This window comes from Bos mutus, chromosome 8 (genome assembly GCF_027580195.1).
Source record: "Bos mutus isolate GX-2022 chromosome 8, NWIPB_WYAK_1.1, whole genome shotgun sequence".
Lineage (NCBI taxonomy): Eukaryota > Metazoa > Chordata > Mammalia > Artiodactyla > Bovidae > Bos > Bos mutus.
The window spans coordinates 94,017,822-94,038,656 of NC_091624.1; the positions used below are offsets into that span (position 1 = coordinate 94,017,822).

Consider the following 20,835-nt stretch of genomic DNA (forward strand, 5'->3'; position numbering starts at 1 on the left):
CCAACTCTGTGCAACCCCAGAGATGGCAGCCCACCAGGCTCCCCCGTCCCTGGGATTCTCCAGGGAAGAACACTGGAGTGGGTTGCCATTTCCTTCTCTAATGCATGAAAGTGAAAAGTGAAAGTGAAGTCGCTCAGTCATGTCCGATTCTTAGCGACCTCATGGACTGCAGCCTACCAGGCTCCTCCGTCCATGGGATTTTCCAGACACTACTCTATATAAAATAGATAACCAACAGGGACCTAACATATAGCACAGGAAACTATATTCAATATTTTGTAATAACCTATAAAGGAAAAGAACCTTAAAAGAATATATATGTATAAAATATATGTATGTATATCTATAGTCTCAGGTATATGTATGTGTACATATACATATATCTGAAACTAACAAGACATTTTAAATCAACTATATTTCAATAATGGAGAAGGCAATGGCACCCCACTCCAGTACTCTTGCCTGGAAAATCCCATGGACAGAGGAGCCTGGTAGGCTGCAGTCCATGGGGTTGCTAAGAGTCAGACACGACTGAAGTGACTTAGCAGCAGCAGCAGCAGTGTGTACATGCTAATCCCAAATTCCTAATTTATGCATACTCCCTTTTGCTCTTTCCTCTTCAGTACCATAAGTTTGTTTTCTATGTCTTTGGGTCTATTTCTGTAGATACCCCCCCCCAAAAAAAAAAAACTACAGCCAATATCACTGATAAACATAGTAAAACATTCTTAACAAAATACTAGCAAACTGAATCCAACAATATATTAAAAAGATCATACACCACGATCAAATGGATTTATTCCAGGGATGCAAGGATTTTTTAGTATCTGCAAATCAGTCATGTGATATACCACATTAACAAATTGAAGAATAAAAATCTTATGATCATGTCTATAGAAGCAGAAAAAGTTTTCAATAAAATTCAACACCCATTTATGATAAAAAGTCTCCAGAATGTAGAACACATCTCAACATAATAAAGATCATATGTGACAAACCCACAGCCAACATCATACTCAACAGTGAAAAAAGCTGAAAGTATTTCTGCTAAGGCCAGGAATCAGACAGGTATGCCCACTCTCACCACTTTTATTCAACATAGTTTTGGAAGTCCTTGCCATGGCAATCAGAGAAGAAAAAGAAATAAAAGGAACCCAAACGGGAAAAGAAGTAAAACGGTCACTGTTTGAAGATGACGCGATACTAGACATAGAAACCCTAAAGGTGTTGACTATTTACACACCTATTTCACCTAATGGTCCTGAAGCACAGGACAAATGGAGACAAAGAGATATATGTTGATGGTTTACCTAGGATACGACCAAAGTCTGGGTCATCTGATTGTAAATCTCAGGACTGTCCTGTTGCTTCAGGCTGGAGTTACTAAAATTGTGATACCACATGACAAGAAGACACAAGAGGAGCTACGTTGCTATAATCATCACATGAACCTAGAAATAAAACCACTCACCATGTGATTTGCAGTTTGGAAGTTCTCCAGTCTCCATGGACGGAGGATGAGACCAGATATGCCACGTTCTCCACCGAGTTCACTCCGTGCCTCGTAAAGAGAAAGACATAAATCATGCAACTGAGGACTCAGGGCGTGACAACATCGTTAGAGTGTCAGAGAATAGAACATTGGTTTTCAGATCTCTTTATATATTCAAAAAGCATTTATTCAGGATCTATTATGTCTTCAAGATAATTCTAACTTTCAGGATATAGCACAGAATTCAGCAGGCAAAATAGCCGCTCTCAAGGACCTGACATTCTAGTGGGAATAATCAACAATAGAAACAGTGACAAATAAATACACATCAGAAGGGAATGAATTCGATTAATAAAAATAAAGCAGAAAAGGGGGAATATAACAGAATAGAGTGAGGCAGGGCAACAGACTGATATAGTTGACATCACTGATAAATGAACATTGATATTGTTTCCAAAAAGTACTGCTTTGTTCCCTTCTAAAGAAAAATAGCAACAAAATAAAACAAACAAACAAAAAAGCTCAGAAGTGGGGACCCTGCCTTTACTTTCATAATTCCCCTTGCTTCTTTTACCCTTTTCCCCTGTGAAATCTATCAGCACAGGACTCAGAGGCTCCCAGAAAATGAGGCTTCCTTCCCAACCTCCTCTTCATCTGAACTCTCCCCCTGGGCCAGCAATTCTCAGCCTCTGATATAATAAGAACAACAGCACAGCTCTCTTTGAATGTGAAAATCTTTGGGGATGTTGCAAAATTTGTCTTATACTCAACTTATCAAGAACACATTAGACATACCTTTAAGCACATCTAGAAACTTAAGCAGTAGCAATGCATAAACAGTACTGCAATCAAGTCAGAAAAATCAATAGAAAAGTACTTGGCCACTTTAATTTGTTTTCCTGCCCCAGAAGGATAGCTTTGATGAAGCAGGACTCTCCATTGAGATTTCTGAGTATGAAGTTAGATAATACAGCAGAGACTACTGACTCAACTCACCCATCATATAAGTGAGGATCTGGGGTCCTGAGAGTTTAGTAAGAATAGTTGCTCATACTCAGTTCAGTTCAGTTCAGTCTCTCAGTCATGTCCAACTCTTTGTGACCGCATGAACTGCAGCACGCCAGGCTTCCCTGTCCATCACCAACTCCCGGAGTTCACTCAGACTCACATCCATTGAGTCGGTGATGCCATCCAGCCATCTCATCCTCTGTCGTCCCCTTTTCCTCCTGCCCCCAAGCCCTCCCAGCATCAGAGTCTTTTCCAATGAGTCAACCCTTTGCATGAGGTGGCCAAAGTACTGGATTTCAGCTTTAGCATCATTCCTTCCAAAGAACACCCAGGACTGATCTCCTTTAGGATGGACTGGTTGGATCTCCTTGCAGTCCAAGGGACTCTCAAGAGTCTTCTCCAACACCACAGTTCAAAGCATCAATTCTTCAGTGCTCAGCTTTCTTCACAGTCCAACTCTCACATCCATACATGACCACTGGAAAAACCATAGCCTTGACTAGATGGACTTTTGTTGGCAAAATAATGTCTCTGCTTTTGAATATGCTATCTAGGTTGGTCATAACTTTCCTTCCAAGGAGTAAGTGTCTTTTAATTTCATGGCTGCAATCACCATCTGCCGTGATTTTGGAGCCTCAAAAAAGAAAGTTTGACACTGTTTCCACTGTTTCCCCATCTATTTCCCATGAAGTGATGGGACTAGATGCCATGATCTTCGTTTTCTGAATGTTGAGCTTTAAGCCAACATTTTCACACTCCTCTTTCACTTTCATCAAGAGGCTTTTAGTTCCTCTTCACTTTCTGCCATAAGGGTGGTGTCATCTGCATATTTCTCCGGCAATCTTGATTCCAGCTTGTGCTTCTTCCAGCCCAGCATTTGTCATGATGTACTCTGCAGATAAGTTAAATAAGCAGAGTGACAATATACAGCCTTGACATACTCTTTTTCCTATTTGGAACCAGTCTGTTGTTCTATGTTCAGTTCAACTGTTGCTTCCTGATCTGCATATAGGTTTCTCAAGAGGCAGGTCAGGTGGTCTGCTATTCCCATCTCTTGAAGAATTTTCCACAGTTTATTGTGATCCACACAGTCAAAATCTTTGGCATAGTCAATAAAGCAGAAATAGATGTTTCTCTGGAACTCTCTTGCTTTTTCCATGATCCAAGGATGTTGGCAATTTGATCTCTGGTTCCTCTGCCTTTTCTAAAATCTCTGTTCGTTTCCAAGGCAAACCATTCAATACCACAGTAATCCAAGTCTATGCCCCAACCAGTAATGCTGAAGAAGCTGAAGTTGAACAGTTCTATGAAAACCAACAAGACCTTTTAGAATTAACCCCCCAAAAAGATGTCCTTTTCATTACAGGGGACTGGAACACAAAAGTAGCAAGTGAAGAAACACCTGGAGTAACAGGCAAATTTGGCCTCAGAGTAGAGAATGAAGCAGGGCAAAGACTAATAGAGTTTTGCCAAGAGAACGCACTGGTCATAGCAAACACCCTTTTCCAACAACACAAGAGAAGACTCTACACATGGACATCACCAGATGGTCAACACCGAAATCAGATTGATTATATTCTTTGCAGCCAAAGATGGAGAAGCTCTACACATCAGCAAAAACAAGACTGGGAGCTGACTGTGGCTCAGATCATGAACTCCTTATTGACAAATTCACACTTAAATTGAAGAAAGTAGGGAAAACCACTAGACCATTCAAGTATGACCTAAATCAAATCCCTTATAATTATACAGTGGAAGTAAGAAATAGATTTAAGGGACTAGATCTGATAGACAGAGTGCCTGATGAACTATGGATGGAGATTGCTCATACTATTGGAGGCCTATGTGCCTGGAAGTATGCTAAGCTTTATTCCCTGTATTAATCAAAGTTCTCCAGAGAAATAAAACCATAGAAAATATATGTGTATGCAGTTGTTGCTAAGTTGCTTCAGTCGTGTCCGACTCTGTGCGACCCCATAGACGGCAGCCCGCCAGGCTCCCCTGTCCCTGGGATTCTCCAGGCAAGAACACTGGAGTGGGTTGCCATTTAAAACCATAGAAAATATGTGTGTATATGAATATATATTTTGTGTGCATGCTCAGTTGCTCAGTAATGTCTGACTCTTTGCAACCCCGTGGACTGTAGCCAACCAGATTTCTCTGTCTGTGGGATTTTTCCTGGCAAGAATACTGGAGTAGGTTGCCATTTCCTTCTCCAGGGGATCTTCCTGAACTGGTGTGTCCTGCATTGGCAGGTGGATTTCTTACCACTGAGCCACCTGGGAAACGTACATATAAGAGAGAGACAGAGAGAGGCACAGAGTAAGAGAAGAGGCTTTAAGGAATTGACACCTAAGGAATTACTAAGACTGAAACCTACAGGGCAGGCTGGCAAACTGGAATCAGGTGAATTGATGTTATAGTTTTGAGTCTGAAATCTACATGCTGGAAAGGAAAGCAGAATTTCTATGTTGCAGTCTGAAGGCGGAATTGCTTTTGCTTCAGAAAATCTCAGTCTTTGCTTTTGAGATCCTCACCTGATTAGAGGAGGCCCAGTCACATTATGAAGAGTAATTTGCTTTACTCAAAGAACATGAACCTAAAGAGTATCTTCTCAGCAACATGGAAACTAGCATTTGACCAAATGACTGCCTTCTCCAGGGGATCTTCCCAACCCAGGGCTTGAACCCGGGTCTCCCGCATTGTAGACAGACGCTTTACTGTCTAAGCCACCAGGGAAGTCCACTGGGCACCATAGCCTTTTCAAATCGGCACATGATATAACCATTGTTTTTCTTTATCTTACTATGAAACTAACATTAGTATTGCCTACATTTTATAAAGGAGAAAATTGAGGGTTCAGAGATCTCAGGGGACATGTCTAGGTATACAGCACTAGGAAGCATCCATGTGGAACAGCCTAAAACAGAACCCGAATTTTCAACCATCAGCTCTCTGGCTCTGGGTCTCTCAGTTAGCATAGAGGTGATTGCTGTGTCCATCAGACTGTTAATTCTTATCTGATAAAAGTCATCAGGGACACTCCTCATTAACTAACTGCTGCAAGAAGACCACACATGAAGAAGAACCATTTGGCACCTTATCAGCCAAATGAAAAGATAAAGCTATTATAGGATTTGAGGAGAGAATGCAAGGCAAGTAAAAATGAAGTAATTCTGATAGGCTCAGGACCAAGCAGGACTATGTATAAATGATTAACCTAAGGCCTGGATTCCAGATTGGATTCAGGGTTCTATTTCCTTATATACTACAAAGTTCAAATAAATATAGAGAGCTATGTCTTTAAAAAGCACATCTGAAGCTCTGCACTTGGTTTAGAAAACAGACCATTTCTCTGTTTCAAAATGACTCCTTGGATCTTTCAGGAGAGAATAAGATATTCTGTTCTTACGGATGATTCCTCATCATTCTGCTTTATTTTTAATTCACGGTCTGCACAAGACCACAATCCCAGGTACCAGCTCAGTGTAGAATTGGTCAGTCACTAAGTTGTGTCCAACTCTTCATGACCCCATGGACTGCAGCATGCCAGGGATGTCTGACTCTTTGCAACCCTAAGCAAACTATAGCACACCAGGCTTCCCTGTCATTCACTATCTCCCAGAGTTTGCTCAAACTCATGTCCATCCAGTTGATGCAGAACAGACAAAGCTGAATAAGATGTTCTAGGATCCCAGTGAGGAGGAAATACACATCCGCCAAGTAATTACACTGCAGCATGATGAGTGCAAGGACAGAGGGCGAGACAGGAACCCAGAGATATTACAGGAAAGATGGCTTTGATCGAAACAGATGAATCAGCAGAATGAGCATGTCACCAGGTGAGGAACAAGAAAGACAGATTATGTCCAAACAACTACAAGGTTGTATGATACATGGGAGGATGGAGAACGAAAGTGCTAAGAGCTCAACTAACTCTACCTGACTGACTCCCTCCAAGTGTATTGTGCTCTTGCGGCCCCTGGACATTGCCTATCCTATTTCCTCTTCTGCAAAGTCCTCTCCATCCCCACCCCAGTCACTACCCTCCCACCGCTGGCCTAGTGACCACAGTTTACCCTTCCAGGCTCAGCTGAAATATGTCCTTGGGGAAGCCTTATTACTTTCACAAATAATGAGAACAGAAATAACAATAATAATCATGAAAATTTACTGACTGATTTCTACATGCCAGGCATTTACCAACGAATCTACCCACATCATCTCATGTAATAATCACAAGAATCCACGAGATAATAGTCATGCATTTTATGGAGGCCACGCAAAATTAGTTGAGTAATTTTTTCATGTTTTGTTAGCTCAAAAGTGGCAAAACCAGGATTTGAACTCATTGAGCCAGATTCTGAAGACAACCTGGTATCTTAAGTATGAAGCCTGGCTGTAGCCTTTCCTGCCTCATGCAAGTACAGTCAACCATACCCTCTTTGGGACCAACTCTGAATCTTTATGCATCTGTGTTATAGCACTAATCTCAGGCTTGTGATCACTTTAATGGGCCCTATGGCTCCATGACATCATGAGGTCTTAAGAGTGGTATTAACTTCTTATCTATCCCTAGTGCCAACAACTGCTACAGATACACAGTAGAAATTCAGTAAATGTTTGTGAATGAATGAATGGATGGATGGATGGACAGAAGAATAAAACATCTGTGGAAGACCCACTCTGTGAAACTCCACATAGGTCACTGCCAGGTATGTTGTCAGAGAATGAACTATGAAGGTTCATGTCACATGCAGGAAATAGGCATTCATGGAGGCCAGGGGAAGAATTGGGCAAAAGAGTGGACAAAGTACAGAGCAAAGGCTGTAGCATCACTCTGCTGTTGAGAGGTGGTCCAGGCAGCCACTGCCAATTCCTATGAAAAATCCCCCCAGGCAGGAGATGGTCAGGGCTCTCTGACAATGGCTGCCTCTTTGCTAATATCCCCCTCAACACACACACACACACACACACACACACACACACAGGAATATCCTGGCATCTCTTTTTGTCTCCAGTCAGTTGCCCTCCCAAAATCTAATCCCCACTCACATATCTGCATTTTTAACCCAACTCCTTACAACCAGGCATTCCAAATTCCTGTAAAGAAACCAATAGAAACGAACAGCAAAAGAGGTTTACTGCTCCTGCAGTGTTCTCCCCCAGCACCTTTAGGCTCTAGGTTACAGTTACAGGCGCTACGTCTTTCTGATGTTCTTCTCCTGCTTTAATTTAGAGCTCAGGGTTCTGATTGCATTAACGGTCAGGGCTCTTTGGAACAGCCCTTGCTCAGCAATATGCATCTGTCCCTTGCAGGGACACTGTATCCCCATACACCATGTCCTCTCCTGAGCTATCTATTGTTTCACATTTTATCCTCTGCACAAAAATTGGCCTTCAGTTCACAGACCTCATTTTGCAGCATCTGTTGCATTGATAACTAGGAAACTCAGTTCAGACAAGGGCCATTCACCAAACGCTGTCCTCATGCAGTAAATAATCAGGTAGCAAGGAGTTATCTTTGCAAATTTCATTTTCTTGATATCAAGTCCCAAATAGAGAGAATGTCTATGAAAATACATCTCATCTATGTATGGTAACATAATGACATTACTTCATTGAAATATACTCTATTTATTCTATGATATAAAAAGTTAAAGTACATTTAATAAAACTAGCAGAATATGACAATCAGCTTGAAACATGGGTGAAATTTTGCCTTTCTCTAGGTGACCAGACATTTTGTAAGGACAAGAAGAAAAGTCTCTTCAAGTCCCAATTTGTTTCTATCCAGAGAGTGTCATGTAATAAAAAGAAAATAGCACTGAAATCAGATGCATCTGAGGTTACATCCCAGGTCTGCCATTTAGCATTAATGTGACCTTTGAGCAAATGACTCCAGCTCTCTGAGCTCAGTTTCCTCACTTGTAAAATAAGGATACACTGGCGTAGTGGTAAAGAATCGATCTGCCAATACAGGAGAGGAGGGAGATGTGGGTTCAATCCCTGGGCCAGGAAGATCCCTTGAAGAAGGAAATGGCAACCTGCCCCAATCTTCTTGCCTGGAAAATCCCATGGACAGAGGAGTCTTGTGGGCTACCCATCCATCTGGTTGCAAACAGTTGGACACAACTGAGTACACACACATGCACGCACTATCCTACAGGCTTGTGGAGGAAGAAATGTAATATGGCATTCAAAGCACCTAACAGCATTCCTGGCATAACGAGGTGTTCAATAAATGGGAATCCCCTTGCATAGGAGATAGCATGTAGGAAAGACCCCAAGGACCAGGCATTGTTGCTCTTCCTCAGCCATTCTGCCTGCTGTCCCGCTCTCTGCTCCTACCCTCCCCTCTCCCAACAAGCCTGGTAGCATGAGAGGTTGGCTTAGCAGTAGAACCATTACCCTCTTCCTTCTCCTATTAGTGTATCAACATTTCAACTCAGAAACAGATTTTACCACAAATGAAGGTTCATTTTGGCACACACCTAGGTTTAGAATTTACTAACAACCTCTGGCCACTGAAGCAGTCAGTAGACACCGTAGTTATATTGAAACATTTAAAATATTTTTAATATACCTTTTTGATAGTATTAAGGAATATAAGGAAACAATTTGAGCTATTTTTAAAATCCTTTTTAATGGCAAGGATTGTGTTCTTTGAAGTCCTGCTTTGTTCCCAAATTAAACTATATGGGTTATGGTATTACAAGTTTTATTTCCCTCCACTTGACTATCAGATTTTTAAGACCAGGGCTTTGGCTTTATCTTATTCTCATCTCTTAGCACCTAGCATACTGCTGCATATGCTTCAAGCCCTTTAATAACAGTTTTTCCTCTTAACTTGATTCACTTTCACATTGACCATCAAACCAAACATGACCTTAACTACAGTTTGGGTTAATTGATTTCCTATTCCTTTCTCAAACAGGTGATAGATGTATTCTTAAATAAATAAGGAGATGAAAAGGTGCTATGCCAAATGAATCCTAGTCTCTTGGCCCAGGAGTATGTTTCAACATCCTCAGAGAACTTGTAGAAATGGCTGAATCATTGTCAGTGCACCTGAGAAACCCCAAAGGAAAAGAGCTCCTGGAAAACTGGATACAGGCAAGTGTCATTTGGATTTATAAAAAGAGGAAGAATGCATATTCATGAACTAGAGAGCACTGAGCTTGACATCTATTCAGGGCAAGATTCTAGAACATTTTTTTTTTCTAAACAATGGCTTCTGAGCACTTAGAAAAAGAAGTGGTAAACTCAGCGTGAGCTCACTAAGAATAGTCCTGTCACACTAACCTCATTTTCTAGTGACAGAGTTACTACACTGGGAGATCAGAGAAATAGAGTAGAAATAGTGTAGCTGGATTTCAGAAAAGCTTTTGACAAGTTCTCTCCTGATACCCTTAAGGGCAAGATGCAGGAAAAGAAGCCTCAATGATATTACAGTTGTACCGATGTATCCAATGTTAGTATCCAAAAGGAAATAGTGATTCATCATAAGTTCAACAAAAAATGCAATTAACAATGTTTTCCTGACCTATGTCAAGGGCTACTGGTTCAAGTGTACAGACAGAGAGCAGAGGAAATCAGACTTGGCAGCAGCAACCGTCAAATGCTCCGTTTGTGTGATTTGACTTTCAAAAGTGTCATGTAAACCTGAGATTATGTCAGACAAATAAAGTGTCTAAAACGAGTGAGGCAATGAATACCTCTGTTCTTGTCTATGTAGACTGTATTCCTTCATGCACTAAGAAAAACTCTGGGTTGTATCCTAAAAGGGTGATCAGGATGACGAAAAGACATCAATAAAATCATATTGAGAAAGAATGCAATATTAAAAAAAGAAAACTCACAACTACCTCAATGCATTCCAAAAAGTAGAAGTAGGACAGAGCAGGAATTCCCAATGGGCTACCTAAAAAGATGTTGAGTTTTCTATAAATGGAGCTGCTTAGGTGTGAACTGGAACACAAGTACCAAGTGGTTGCAATCTTGCAATTTTAGAGTTTTAAAAAAAAACACACACACACACAAAGATTTTGTAATCTCCCAAAGCAAAGATTCTACAATCTGCTTGGTTATTTATCCCATGATTTAACTATAAGCTACCGTATTTTTTCAACTTATTTTAAATCAATAAAACATTAAAACTATTTTAAAGTACAGAGAAAACTGAACCAACACCCATATACCTACTACCTAAGTTTATCTGACTTGAATATTTTGTCATTTGCTTCATTTTTAATAAATAAATGATTATACATATAGTTGTGCTTTCTTCTTCCCCACCCAGAGACAGCATCATCTTAAAGATGGTATGCACTATGTGTACTATAGCTACTACATTTTATTTACATGCCATGTGTACATATAATAATAATAAATAAATAAATAAATTTGTCTTGTTGTAAGGAAACAATATGAAGGAATCCAGTTTAGCAGAAGAGGTGGAAAATTTTCACAAAAGACATAATGCTCAGTGTTGAATAAAGGGTATGAATTATCCAGGCTTTCCAGGAAGAGGAGGGTGTTCCAGATAGAGGAAACAGCAGTCTTGCTCTCACAGAAACAAGAAAAGAGTTGGAAATTTTAAAAAACTGCAAATAAGTTTATATATTGCTTTAAATAAGTGGTAAGTTGGGAGTGTGAAAAAGTGAAAATTGAGAAATCAACAAGGACCTGATTACGAAAGCCTTTATGGCAGAGAAGGACAGTCAAGCATATTCATAAGGGGAATAATATATGCATGTTAGATAAATCTTGTCATGATGTGCTTAGAATGGGGTGGAGGGTAAGTACAGTGGTCTGAGAGCCAGGTTGGCAAATATTGAAAAAAGTCCAATAAAGAGATGATGTATAGGATTAGAGAATGTTCCAATTTCATTCTTTTACATGTAGCTATCCAGTTTTCCAAGCATCACTTATTGCAGAGATTCTTTTACCCCTTCTATATTCTTGACTCCTTTGTCATAAACTAATTGACCATAGGTACATGGGTTTATTTCTGAACTTTCTATCCTCTTCCGTTGATCTATATGTCTGTTTTTGTGCCAGTACCATATGGTTTTGATAACTGTAGCTTTGTAGTATAGGCTTCCCTGGTGGCTCAGACAGTAAAGATTCTGCTGGCAATGCAGGAGATCCAGGTTCAATACCTGGGTTGGGAAGATCCCCTGGAGAAGGGAATGGCTCCCCACTCCAGTATTCTTGCCTGGAGAATTCCATGGACAGAGAAGCCTGGTGGGCTACAGTCCATGCAGTTGCAAAGAGTCATACACTTTCATTTTCACTTTTCACTGAAGTCAGGAAGCCTGATTCCTCCAGCTTGTTTTTCTTTCTCAAAATTGCTTTGGCTATTCGGGGTCTTTTGTGTTTTCATAAAATTTTAAAGTTTTTGTTCTAATTCTGTGGGAAATGCCATTGATAATTTGATAGGAATTGCATTGAATCTGTAGATGTCTTGGGTAGTCATGTTGACAGTATTAATTCTTCTAATCCAAGAACACAGTGTATCTCTCCATCTGTTTGTGTCATCTATTATTTCTTTCATCAACGTATTATAGTTTGTGGTGTACAGGTCTTTTCTCTCCTTAGGTGGTGTACAGGTGGTGTACAGGTCTTTTCTCTCCTTAGGTAGGTTTATTCCTAGGTATTTTATTCTTTTTAATGCAATAGTAAATGGGATTGTTTCCTTAATTTCTCTTTCAGATCTTTTATCAGTAGTGTATAGAAATGCATATCAAAGAAAACCATGAATAAAACAAAAAAAAATCTTACAAAATGAGAGAAAATATTTGCAAATGATGTAACTGACAATGGATTAATCTCCAAAATATACAAACAGCTCATACAACTCAATATCAAAAAAACAAACAACCCAATCAAAATAGGCTGAAGATCTAAATAGACATTTCTCCAAAGAAGCATTCAGACATTCAAAAGGCACAAGAAAATTGCCAAACATCATTATTAGAGAAATGCAAATCAAAACTACCTCACACCAGTCAGAATGGCTGACATCAAAAAGCCTACAAATAATATTAATAAATGCTGGAGGGGGTGTGGAGAAAAAGGAACCCTTCTACACTGTTGGTGGGAGTGTCAGATACTACAATCACTATGGAAAACAGCGTGGAAGCTCCCTAAAAAACTAAAAATAGAGCTACCATATTATTCTTCAATCCCACTCCTGGGTATGTATCCAGAGAAAACCATACTTCCAAAAGATACATGCACCCCAATGTTCATAGCAGCACTATTTACAATGGCCAAGACATGGATGCAACTAAAGTGTCCATCAATAGATGAATGGATAAAAAGATGTGGTATATATATATATATATATACATGCAATGGAATATTACTCAGCTATAAAAGTGAATGAAATACGGCCATTTATAGTACCATGGATGGACCTGGAGATTATCATATTAACTGATATCAGTTAAGTTGGAGAAGACTCTTGAGAGTCCCTTGGACTGCAAGGAGATCCAACCAGTCCATTCTGAAGGAGATCAGCCCTGGGATTTCTTTGGAAGGAATGATGCTAAAGCTGAAACTGGAGTACTTTGGCCACCTCATGCAAAGAGTTGACTCACTGGAAAAGACTCTGATGCTGGGAGGGATTGGGGGCAGGAGGAGAAGGGGACGACAGAGGATGAGATGGCTGGATGGCATCACTGACTCGATGGACATGAGTCTGAGTGAACTCCAGGAGTTGGTGATGGCCAGGGAGGCCTGGAGTGCTTTGATTCATGGGGTCGCAAAGAGTCGGACATGACTGAGTGACTGATCTGATCTGATCTGATGATATAATATGATATCATATTAACAGACAGTTAATATATAATATGATATTATATTAATAGAGAAAGACAAATATCATATGATATCACATATATGTGGAATTTAAAAACATGATACAAATGAACTTATTTACAAAACAGAAATAGACTTATAGACACAGAGAACAAACTTATTACCAAGGAGAAGGGAGGGGAGGCATAAATTAGGTGTTTGGGATTAAAACACACACACTACCATATATAAATAACCAACAAGGTTATTGTTAAGGTAACCAACAAGGACCTACTATATAACATAGGGAACTATACTTGATATTTTATAATAACCTATAATGGAAAGTAATATTAAGAAGAACATATATATATATATATATATATTTAATTGAAACACTTTCTGTACATCTGAAACTATCACAACATTGTAAATCAATGCTATTTCAACAAAAAAATTTTAGAAAAGATGATGGAACTTAAATCAGAATGAAATGAACAGAGTAAGAATATCTTTTATACTGCTGTATGTACAAAGATATATTTTTAAGAATGATGAGAGGTATTTAAAGAACTTAGTGACCCATTAGATTTGTAATTATATTTCAGGGAACAATTCATGACATGACATATCTGAATCATTGTAATAGTATATTGGATTATTAATAACATTATTAAATAAAATACATAGCATAATGTTTACAAAGTTATGAAAACTCTTGTATTAGCATTGTACAATGGACAATTTCTTTTTGGGGGGTGGGGGGGTGCGGTAAGCAAGAAAAGAACTTTAGCAAGAGATCGACACGTACGTTTGCTGACAAAACTGAAGTATATACTGAGTTACAGAGCAAATTCACTGAAAACAACAAAGAAAAACCTGTTCTTGTAAAGGCTATTCTGTCACCCCTTAAAAAGTGTTTCAACTCTGAAATACCATACAACCGGTTAAAAAATGACGGGGTATCCTAACTACCATGGGAGGCGCTGGGCTGGGCCTGGTGGGCACCGCTGGAGTCAGCAGGGCCGGCGGGCAGCCCCTGCTTCACGCAGGCGGCTGCTGGCTCCCTGTTGCAGCCCTGGATGGAGAGATCATAGACCACCTCCTTCACTTTCTTCACATCGTACTTCAGGCCCTCGTAGCGCTTCCTCAGGGAATCATTTTTGAGGTTGAGGAGGCACAAGCCGGAATCCAGCTCTTTTGATGAAGGTGGAAATGTGCAGGGGCCGGGAGTAGTCTCCGGCGGTCACTCTGTTGATGGACAACCTCAACAGTTCACTAGTGAGAATGAGAACCCCCGAGAGATAATCATCCACATCCAGGTGAAATCCCTTCTCCTGATCAGGCTCAGTGCCAAGGATCTCGGTAACTGCTTCTCGGTTCACTATGGTTTCGGTCTCCAAGTACACACCAAATGCTGCCAAGAAGACCAGGCACTGCAGCACAAACCTTCAGTGCTCCTGAAACCTGTAATGCTATTCCGCAGGAAACTTGGTCTTCAAAGACGTTGCTGCTGCTGCTGCTGCTGCTAAGTCGCTTCAGTCGTGTCTGACTCTGTGCGACTCCATAAACGGCAGCCGACCAGGCTCCGCCGTCCCTGGGATTCTCCAGGCAAGAACACTGGAGTGGGTGCCATTGCCTTCTCCAGTGCATGAAAGTGAAGTCGCTTAGTCGTGTCCGACTCTTCGCGACCCCATGGATTGCAGCCTACCAGGCTCCTCCGCCCATGGGATTTTCCAGGCAAGAGTACTGGAGTGGGTTGCCATTGCCTTCTCCTCAAAGACGTTAGATGTGTTTTTACTGTACCAAAATGTTCTCGAGCTTTCAAACGCCTCGGGAATGTCCTGAAACCTGGCACTCTGATGGACCCCTTGCAATAGAGTTAAAATCTCTCGAGCTGTTTGTTCTAGACTCTGTACAACTTTTCGGATTTCCTCTCAGATGTCTTGCAGCCAAAAAGCCCTGCAGCCCACTAAGATCTCACTCACGGACTTGCTACCAGCTTTACGACCGTCCGCCAGGGCTGCAAGGGTGGCCGGCAGAGTGCGCTCCGGAGACAACCCGCGCGGTCAGTCGCAACGCCCCGCCGCCACCACCACTGCCCATGGACAACTTTTGAGTTTTGTTTTTTAAGATGCCCATTTAATTTTCAAACTGTTGTTGTTGTTCAGTTGCTAAGTTGTGTCCGACTCTTGCGACCCTCCATTTTACTTGAGTTAGATGGACGGCATCAACGACTCAATGGACACAAGTTTGAGCACACTCTGGAACATAGAGAAGGACAGGGAAGCCTGGCGAGCTGCAGTCCATGGGGTCGCAAGAGTTGGACCCGACTTAGCAACTGAACAACAGCAAATCATTTTACTTATAATGTAAAACTATAATTTAAAAAGTGGGACACGACCAAAGCAACTCAGAAGGAAGGCATATAATTAAAACACCACTCAATTTAGTTCAGCTCTTGCCTAGTTTATTTCATTTCTTCCATTTGCCTTCACTCCCATGGAGAAGAGGGTGTGGGGCAAGAAGATATGAATTCTACTCATGTTGCATAGGGATAAGAATGGACTCTCGGCTGCTTCATCATCTCCAAGAAACAGAATGGTGTTTCAAAATATTGAGTACTAGGACACAAGGATTCTCACATTCACAAACGAAACTAGATTTCTAGGAAGACTCATTTGATTAATTTGGACTATTGGGCCTATTTTGTTTTCAAAAGAATCAGGTTGTTGTTGTTAATGATGTTTTGCATTGTGTAACTCTAATGTAATTAATTCTTTGTCTTCTACCTTTAAACCATTTAAATGTGTGTGGACAGGGAAAGTATATGTAAGTAACAGTTGTTTAAAATGGAAGCTGTTGCGCTTTTTCAGTACAGTTTAGAGACAAAGAAAAGAATAGGAGATCTTAGATGACTTAATTATCAAGAGGTATCAATTACGTAAATAAGCCTGATAGTAAAGAAAGCATCTTTTCCTTACAAAGTGGTTACTGAGCCTGAAGCAGTGGTTATTAAACCTGAGCATGTATCAGAACCATCCAGAGGGCTTATTGCAAAACAGACAAAAGACCCTCCCTAGAGTTTTTTATTTAGTACGCGTGGGATGGAGCCTCAGAGTTTCTTTCTGACAAGTTCTCAGGTGATATGATGCTATAATTCAAGGACCACACTTTGAAAAGCGCTGCTGTAGGGAGACTTCCCTGACCCCTGACACTGGGTACGTTGGTCCTTTATGAGCCTGTCTGATTATCCCTCCCCGAGGACCATTACCCTGAAATCTGATGACTAACAAACACATCCAGCTCCTTTATCAGACCTTGAGCTACCGGAAACAAGTGCATATCTAATTTAGTAGTGCATCCCCCAGGGACAGCGCAGGGCCCGAATGACAGAGACTTGTAGATAGTTCATAATTTAGTGTTGAATTATACTTGATTTATCATCAAATAAATGAAAACATAAGTTTTGAGGATGAAACAGAATGTCTGTGTATGTGTGTGTATTTGTAACTTGAAATACTCAGAACCATGATAAGGAAAATGCTGAGTATTCAGGGGAAAAAAAAGAATATTATAGAGGCAAGATATATCCAACCAAAGGAAAAATAAGAAATTAGACTTTGAAATTCACTTTAGCTACCATAGTGTGTGATGGGAATAAAATAATTTGGAAATATCACAGTAATATGTGTATAAATGTTTTGAACTTTTTCAGACATACTCTATGGCCCATAATACTCCATCCTGTGTAGCTAGTAAAACTGAGAATCACCCCAATTTACCTGGGTATAGCCAAGGGCACACCAGATATTAAAGAGATCACCCACATCCTAAACAGAAAAAGAGAATTATACGAAAAAAATGGAAAAGACCTAGTAGGTCACTCAGTTCTAGTCTCTGAGTAGTGAAAGATTAAATAAAGTAACAGAAAAAAATTATGGAAATATACTAAAGAAAATGTAAGACTCTCTGATCCTTTAATTTTTAGTGCCTCATGAAGTTCAAGGGTTTATTGTCAACTCATTGCTTAAACCCCTATTCATCAGAAGAAAAATATTCCCTATGGTCTGCATTAGAAATGGAAATAAGGAAGGCAATGTAAAAAGTTGATTTTTGTGGTATTAAATGACTCACTTTTTCCTGTGTTCATGAATTTCTGGTTTGTAACTGTACTTATCCAAAATATTAAAATGACCTTCAGGCCAACCCCTTTACTTAAGAGTAAAAGGGGAAGGGAAAATTACTAGAAGTTGACCATTACAGAAATTACTTGTGAGGCATTTTTCTTTGATAGCTGCAGTTTCACTCATATTATCATCCTTTTCTGTTGACAAGTTTCCAAGATTTTAATCTTGGATTGGAAATGTTACCCTATCAGAAAGGACTTATATTGTCAGAAGCAGCGCTGTCTTGGAATACAGAATCATATATGAGAGCGCTTGCTGTATTGAAAAATATACCATTGCTAGGAAAGGCATTTAAATGTTTAGTCTGCCTGCTTATAAATCACTTTCAATGTGCTCAAGTTCTTAGACAACATATTGAAAGCTTTTTTATTTCTTTTATTATAGCAGTGTCATTTGCATTGCTGAACTTGGGGTTATGTTGGCAATTCCAGATAAACCCTTGCTCAGAGGGTTTATAACTGCAATTAAATTTCACCCTGGCTTGGAATTCGAAAGTAAAATTTTTGTGAGCTTTTTTTTTTTAACTTAAAGTATATCTGATGTTTTTAAGACATGATCAGATTGACAATTTGGGTTTACAAAGGGAAAACAAGTGGCTTAAAGCACAGAAGACTAACAAAGGCATTAGGAGACCACGTGTTTACCTAAATTCACAGATTTGCTTGGTTGTTTTAGAAGAACATAATCATGGTATTAAAATTTTTTTTCTATTAACTTGATTTGAAGACTGCTGCTGCTTTTTTTTTTAATTGAAAAATGTTTTAATTGTATGGACAGCTTTTCCACTCCCTCTTAGTCAAAATATTTAAAATTCATTTAGACATCTCTTTAATCTTGGGCACACACACTGAATGAGTGCTTTCCCTTTCGCTGTCTTCTTACACAAAGCTAATACTGCCATCCTGTCTTCTGCCTACCACCTGGAGTTGTTCTGGGGATGAAATAAGTCTCAATGAGCTCAGAGTTGTTTGAGAAAGAGAGAAGTTAGGGTATGCTGACAGGAAGCCTTTGGTTTGAGAATGAAACTGAGTTAGAAATATGAAACAATGAAGCATTTCTGAGAAGGAAAATTTGAAGGAGATTTGGAATAACAAGAAAAGAAATGACTCCCATGTTTACTGGGTTTGAAAAAACAATCCTCAGCTTCTGGGTTCAAGAGTGGGAGTAGTTCGGCTCAAGGCTGGCTAAGGGAAGGGGTTCTCTTCAGGCTTTCCAGGACTTATCCTTCGATTCTCTCTGGTGGTGCTGATGCTGGTGCTGAGTCGTGTCCAATTCTCTGTGACCCCATGGTCTGTAGCCCGCTGAACTCCTCTGTCCATGGGATTTCCCAGGCAAGGATACTAGAGTGGGTAGCCATTTCTTACTCCAGGGGATCTTCCCGACTCAGGGATCAAACTTGTGTCTCCTGAATCTCCTGCACTGGCAGGCAGATTCTTTACAACTGTGCTACCTGAGAATCCCCCAACTTGCTCTACCTTTGTGAACAAAACAGAAGTAAAGACAACACAGGTTTACTGGCTTTGAAGTGAAATAAATCAGTAGTAATAAATCTAAATATGATTCTGACTCTGTAGTGGAGGAGAGAAAAACATCTGGCATAAAGGGAGATGTCTCTGCATAAAGGAGAAGGAATGTTCCTCCTCAGGACTCATTCCTCTGTGTATTGGCTCTTACAGAAATACAGCAATAATCAGATTGGTTAAAACTGCAACTCAATGCCACAGTAAAGATTTGAGGAGTAATGAGGACCTGGCTTCCCTGGTGGCTCAGTGCTAAAGAATCCACTTGCCAATGCAGGAGATGTGGGTCTGATCCCTCGGTCAGGAAGATTCTCCTGGAGAAGGAAAAGGCAACCCACTCTAGTATTCTTGCCTTCAAAACCCCATGGACAGAGGAGCCTGGCAGGCAAAAGTCCATGAGGTCCCAAAAGAGTCAGATACAACTTAGCAACTAAACAACAAGGTCCTCCAATACTAGGCCATGTATGCGCAGGCCCATGAAAACTACAAGGTAACCCAAGAATCCCAGTGGACGTGGAGATCACTTGGGCGGATTGAGAGGTTCCCAGTAACTCTCTCCAAGAGTACAGATGCCAACATTAGATGGCAGTTGCGGGAGGAGGAGACACAATCTACCCCACTTATATGTCTAGCCCACGTTCTTACACAGACCTCCACTGTGGTCTGATTTACAGGCTGAAATGATTACTGTAGAGGCAGCATGCATCACTGGGAGTCTGCTGTAGAAAATCATGAGAGCCTATGTAAGGGAGTTGGGGCAGAAGTGAAAAGGAGATATAATCTGAGGCATATTTAGGGGAAACAATTGACAAGAATTGATTTCCAACTAGATGTGAGATGAGGATGAGGGATACAAGAAAATAAAGGAAAACTAAGATGTTAAAATATCAGGAAAATCAATTAATGCAAATAGACAAAATAAGGCTGCACAGGTGAAGCATGGTTCATTTCACAGTGTGAGACACCATCACTGGGGAAAACAAGGCTGGAAGAGAATGGGAGGTGACTTATACAGAGTTCACAGAAAAAGCATGACAACGAAATGAACACAGTGTCGAAAGATTACTGTGAATACACATACCCAGATTCTCTCTTAGATAACCCCATTCCTCTGTACATGCTAGGAAACTGACTACGGACCAAATAAATGAGCTGCGCCAGTACTGAGTGGGAAGAGCAATTAAAACAATTTAAAGAAAGATGGGAGGACCTTTAAGTCCATAAGGTCTAACTTGACTTCTGAGAAACCCAACAGCCTCTACCATCAATGTGCCCACATCCAGCCAAGTAGAAAAGAAGAAACATGCCATGCTGCATCTTAAAAATGGCAATTTACTCTTCAGAAGCTCCAGGAAAGAACCAGTACATGAAAAAAGCGTCCCATTATTAACACAGTTGTCTAGTTTAATGACTGCACAGTGTTATCCCTACACAAAGAAGAAAAGACAGGACAAGAAGCAGAATTGGATGGAGAGAAGAGTTTAGTTTGGAGCATTCTAATTATGTAACACTGCCCATTAGGTGAGTGAAAGCACAGAAGGAAGCTCAGGAGAGTGAAGAGGTCTGAGGACAAAGTAACCTTTCTCCTGCTCACATTGAGAATTGGAACGAATCATAAGTGTAATTTTGATATGTTACACATTTACGAAAATCTCTGTCTTCTACTCTGTCTTACCAAAAGCCAAAGTTGACTTCTTCTACATGTGAGAATAAAAAGTGCAATAAGCAGCCAGGTGAAAATTCCACCCTGCCACAGTAAGAAGCCAAGGATAAAAGCAGCTTGAAAAGGAACAAGGAGCTTCCGTATCTAGCAGATTCT

General features: G+C 40.3%; 1 pseudogene; it reads right to left on the bottom strand.

Annotated features, from left to right (window-relative positions):
- Window positions 1-14,273: 14,273 nt before the first annotated feature.
- On the bottom strand, window positions 14,274-15,852 carry LOC102285195 (translin pseudogene; annotated as a pseudogene).
- Window positions 15,853-20,835: the final 4,983 nt, after the last annotated feature.